The sequence below is a fragment of the Mugil cephalus genome, chromosome 13, assembly GCF_022458985.1.
Source record: "Mugil cephalus isolate CIBA_MC_2020 chromosome 13, CIBA_Mcephalus_1.1, whole genome shotgun sequence".
In the NCBI taxonomy this organism is placed as follows: domain Eukaryota; kingdom Metazoa; phylum Chordata; class Actinopteri; order Mugiliformes; family Mugilidae; genus Mugil; species Mugil cephalus.
This window is the reverse complement of record NC_061782.1, coordinates 15,979,849-15,985,848: the sequence shown is the minus strand read 5'-3', so window position 1 is coordinate 15,985,848 and position 6,000 is coordinate 15,979,849.

Here is a 6,000-nt window from a genome sequence, read left to right as displayed (position 1 = left end):
ATACCATGCCAGTAAGTTAAGGAGCACAATGGATTTTATTGTTGTGCAATAAATACAGCACATTTCAGAAATATGTTATTGGTGACATATAATAATCTGTTGAAAAGGTGTATTAACTTACATAAAGGTCAGTTTTCCTATCATGGAGAGAGATCGCTTGAGGACGGTTGTATAATGTGACAACAACCTTTATGACATAAGCAGGATATCTTAAGATGGGCTTGACACTTAAAATTCTTGAGAAAATTCTCAATGTCTGGGCCAAAAAAGATGAGGTTCCCAGCATATATCATACTGATGATGAGGCCTAAACCACCTCTGGGTTTGTTATGGCGTCAGTAAATCAATTCACAATGTCTATATTACTGTAGTATTCATTATCTCCAGAGGATTAATCCTAATATTATGAAAGCATATCTCCTACGACAACCATAAAATCCACTGAGCTAACTTAATTTGTCACCTGGATGATGAACTGTGTTAAATTGTGTGTCTTCTTCTGAAATACCATCATTTCATGTGAGCAATGAACAAACTTTAACTCAGTTTTAGATTATTATTCTACAGCAATTCCACAGTGAATTGCAGCTGTACGCTGTCCAAAGCGCCATATGCTTGTGTTTCAATAAAACGCACCCGAGCGGCAGTATAAGATCAATATGTTCCACTTCATGAGCACAGAGAGATGGACAGTGTTTGCATTATGTCCCCTATTGTCATTACATCATTATGAATTTATGTAAAGCGCTTTAATTATGCACTAGGCCAAAGCTGGAGGGACCACCTTAAATATTAATTGATTATAAATGTCACATTTCATTATAAATTTGCTTTATGCGCGGTTGGTTTACGCTCCGCTTTAGTCAACATTCCAACATGTTTGCAGTCACGCTCTGCTCCAGCAATGCTTTACAGCCTCTATATTAGCAAAGGTTTAAACAGTTTATAATACAGTGATGACAATGGCAGAAGGACTGTAAACAGCTGTACTGCAGAGTATTTTTCCTCAAACCCCTGCAGCACTTATATGTTCTTGGCTTTTAATGCAAAGTAGAAAACTTGCGCTTTAAAAATAGGTTTTCTTCTCTTCTAATAAAGATTATACGACACAAATCATAATATTTACCTTTTATTCACCTCGCCTTGCTTCACTGGTGCACCTATTCACTTCCCTCTCAGCTGAGTAAATGCAGGTGCTGTTTGAAAAGAAAGGGGGAAAAAAATTGCTGCGCTGCTTTTATTGCGTCAAATGAAGCACAAACTTAGCAGATGGGAACATCTGTAGAACGGATGGCGCTCGGCTGCCACCACAGTAATGCTGCAGTGATTTTAGGAAGTGGAAAACATCCTCAGAAAAATATAGGACTAATTAGTTAACGCTCTGTTCTTCATCTGCTGAGCCCTTTCATTATCTGCAGTATTAGTTGCCATTTTAATGTGCATATTTTCTAGGTCAGTGTACATCATGTTCAACGGGATTTTTTTTCTTGAATTGTTGCATATTCGACATCCACAATGGAAACGTGATGAAAATCACACTGACCACAGTCTGAGCAATAATTATCCCGGTGCTGTAATTATTAGCAATTTTTTGTCTCCCCACGGCTCAGACTTTATCCTCCCTGGAGGAAGATCAATTGTAATCATCTGAGCTATTACATAGTAATGAAAGTGATGGAGAGCCTGCTTTCAGATGCTGTTTTCACAAGCTCCCATAAATGCTCCATAACGATCATGTCGGGTTATTGACAATCACACGATAGCAAACATCCACAGGGACAAGAAATGCTGTCAGCAGATACTGCAGCACTAAGGGAGAAACTAATGCGCCTGTTAGGATTATCTCTAAATGAAGGTGTTTCTTTCACAAACCCAATCTACTTTTAAATGAGATGCTGCAGAATATGATATAAACAGATAAGAAAGTTATAATCAAATCTAGTCCTTTTGGAGAGAAGGTGGCCTCACAGAGGAATATGTGGTTCGAAAAACTTCAACCTCATTAAAATGAGCATGTGAAAAGATGTTAAATATGTACAGTATGTCGAGTATATGTAAATATAGAAATGTCAGTAGCTTCGTAAGAACTACAAATATGAAAGTGCATCGCAAATTGCATTTCTACTACCAAGTACGATACTACCCCAGGGCACTAGTCTGCCCAATACACCAAAAGTAACTACATGTTCAAAACTAAATCATGACCAAGAATGCCCCTGAAATGTGTAATTTTGGGAAGAAAATTGCATGTATGTGTTTTAAAGAACTAACCAACAGGAAAAAAAACAAGTAGAAAAAAAACATTATGGCTATTTGGTGAGTCAGACGTGGCTAAAGCTAATTTGCCCACAATTTCCTCTATTGTAATTGAAATGTCTATTTTGAGGGTCCAGCATCTCAGTAATTGAGTTTGTTGGAACAAATAAATAGTTCTGGTGAAAGTTGAGCCTAGCAAATAGGAAGAAGGATGCCTTAACTATCGTAAATGATGTTTTTAAGCAAAGTCTGGGAGAGCGGCCAATAATTGACCCCAAAAGGCATCAAATCAATCTTTTACAAATCTTTTACAATTAATTTAAAAGCAGTTATTCTGTAGTTACTGCTCGGCTGTCTGTAGATAGCTTTCTGAACCATGTCATCAGTGAGTTGCGTATGCATACGCTGCGTATGGCTGGTCATTTTCTGTTTCTGTTTGGACCATCAATGCTGCTCCTCTAGTCCTGCTCTCAATCCGTGAAATCAGCTCAGGGATACTGAGGACACAGACCTGCCTTGTGGTTCAGATAGTTTTGTTACAGATCAAAAATGCTTGGAGCTTTTTTCTTTATTAAATTTGTGCACCATTGACCGGCATTATAAGAGCTTATTGTTGAGCTTTATGTCATTTATTCAGTGGAATTGGCAGCTTGTCAAGTGGAGAGGCACGTTAAAGGCAGTGGGGCACATGGCTGATTGGAGTGAGTAGAGCAGTAGCCTGCTATCCTGGTGGCTAAACTCATCTACTTATTTCTTCTGGTTTTGGTGATTTATTGTACTGGAGGCTTACTTTTAATAAGCACACAATTAGACTTTATTGAAAGATGTTGTAATGAGTTTACCATCTTGATTTGGAGAGTAATTTTCATATTAACCCATCTTTCGTCTCCTCGGGCATCAATTCACTTCCTTACTAAATGTACTAAAATACTTAGAAATATTAATAATCGTTCCCCTGTCCACCTACTGAACATGTCTCTGTACTCTATAGTTGTCATAGTGTGAACATATGATTACGGATAATTGGTATCGCGTCATTTCTAGAGGTGATACCAATTACCTGTAATCATATGTTCCCACTATAACAACTAGAGTGTGCAGAGTGGGTGGATAATACATGCTTCCTGGGGGCTGTTCCCCAAGTTGTGTAGCTGGTCTTGTTATTCTTGTGCTGGAAATAGTCTAAGCAAAGTATACCTTCATTGAAGAGCCACAGTGGGAGACACATTTTCTTAAGTTGCACTATGACACATAGTCCTGTTTTTCTGTGGCATGAACCTGAATGAATCCAAATGATCTAAGCTATTATATATATATGCCCGGGTTTCCAACTTTGGGAAAGGTACACCAGAAGTTAAAAGGTCAAGTTGGAAATAAAATAAAGTGTCACAAAGTCAAAAGTGTGGTGTTCGGGTAATCACGAATACAAGATTGTATTGTACTGAACAGTGGCAGGACTTTCGGTTCGATATCGGTTCATATCAGTGATTACTAAAACTAAAAAGCTAATACACACCAGTCAGAACTGGTAAGGTTTTGATTGTACATCACATATTTCTTAAATATCTCACTACAGCACTCTGGTGACACGGTCTGGTGTGACTGCTGCTGTCTTTTACAACAAGGCATATTCACTACAGAAGACAGAGGGGAAACTGAACAATAGAACAATTAGCAAACTAGTTAGTGGAAAAACTAAGGACCCCAGAAGTGCAGTCCATTTTTTAGTTGGACCAAGTGGAGAACAAACAGGAGCTAAAATGTGCATCCATTTGCAGGAGACAAACAAGGAGGCAAAGCTAGATGAAATAATAGTTTGGGTTAATGAGACAGGCATGGTTATCTGAAAAGTGTCCAACAATCCAAAAATCCACCAATGAAAACAATAAAATACACAAGGGATGAGGAAACACAAAGAGATGCAGACAAACAGATAGAGGACAAAGGGAAACAGAACTATGAATCAAAAATTAAACGGATGGGGATGGAGCACTTACTGTATATTCTATAACTGCTTGTCCAGTCGAGGGTCACAGGGGGCTGGAACTTATCCGAGCTGTGATTGGGGCGAGATGCGGGGTACACCATGGACAGGTCACCAGTCTATCACAGGGAGACAACCAACCATTCACACTCACACCTACGGCCAATTTAGAATCATTCATTAATTAACCTAATGAGCTTGGTTAATGGATGAGCATGGAGGCTGGGAGGAAGCCGAGGTACCCGGAGAGAACCCACGCAGACACAGGGAGAACATGCAAACTCCACACAGAAAGGCTCCAGTCGACATGGATTTACACCCAGAACTTTCTTGCTGTGAGGCATCAGTGCTAACACACACACGCAAAAAGGAAAAACTACCAGAATGACAGGTACAAAGAACTTTTGTACCTAAAGTAAAAATACAAAACAAAAGTAGAACAAAACCGTGACAGAATAAATGTCCAAAACAGCAGCAAAAGCAGACAAAGGGACAATTTAAATTGGGATGACTGGAAATTCGTTAAAGGAGTGCTAATGTTGCTAACATTGCTCCATATCCACTGGATCGGTAAAAATGCTGCTCCCTTTTGTCCTCTTATTGTTGCGTGTTGTTTTTAGGTGGACCGAAATTGACATAATGTGCTACTTCGCATTCGGCAAACAGCTTATTCCATGTGATAATCTGACTGAGCACAAACCCTCTCTCCCAGTTCCCCATTTGTAATGCTAAGCACTGTAATTTGTATCTGTATTTGCTCACTGGAGCAAGCTCTGCTTTGTCTAGATGAGCCCTGATGCAGTCATGTTAATTGTAATCCTCTCAGGAAAATAAAAATACCTTGAGAAGTCTGTCCATGACCAGGCGGCCTCCGCACTCAGCAGACAAAGGGAGCAAAAAACACCTTATTTGACAAGTGAAGGGGTGTTTTTCTTTGCGCTTATTCAGGGTGACTGTCTGTCCTTTCTTGTCAAAAAGGAAATACTAACCTCCAGCTAGGACTACAGCAACACACGTGGAACATCAAGCAATCAGCCCCACTCAGCATGACATTTATATTTCCACGATCGGAGAACAAAGTGTTATGAGCGTGGGGTTATCTCCGCACAAGCAGCATTTTAAAACTATTTAGCCACTGACCAGGAGCTGAAGGTGTCCCCAGTCAGCCAACAACACATGTCCAACAACGGCTGAACTGGCCTAATTCTCTGAGACCGACACAAACCAATACAACAATGCAGACCTACCCACCTGGTGAGAAAATACACCAATCAGTCACAACATCAAAACCACTGACACGTTTGGACCCGGCATTCATTCATGTGGACGTTACTTAGACATGTAGCACCCGCCTGGACCAGACCATCACTCCATAGCAATGACACTCCTTGATGGCAGCAGGATATTCGTTTTTTTCCACGTGCATGTAAACGCACTCGTGCGGACTATAACAGGAGAACTTAAGTGCATGTAAACACGCTACTCCGATTAAAATCGGAGTTCTCATTATCCGATTGAGACACCCACATAATGCGATTGGGATTCGGTTTTCTCCGGCGTGTATACAGTAAATCGCATTTTTTCCATCGGATAATGCGTGTGCGCATGCTCCACAACAGCTGCGGTGGCCTGTGAACCTGGAACAGAAACATCCAAGAAAGCCGGTCGCAGTAGAAGAACAACCGTCTGAGGGATAGCGCATATCTTACCTGCACCAGAAATAACGCACACATTACGTACGAGATTAAAACGTACAGTAT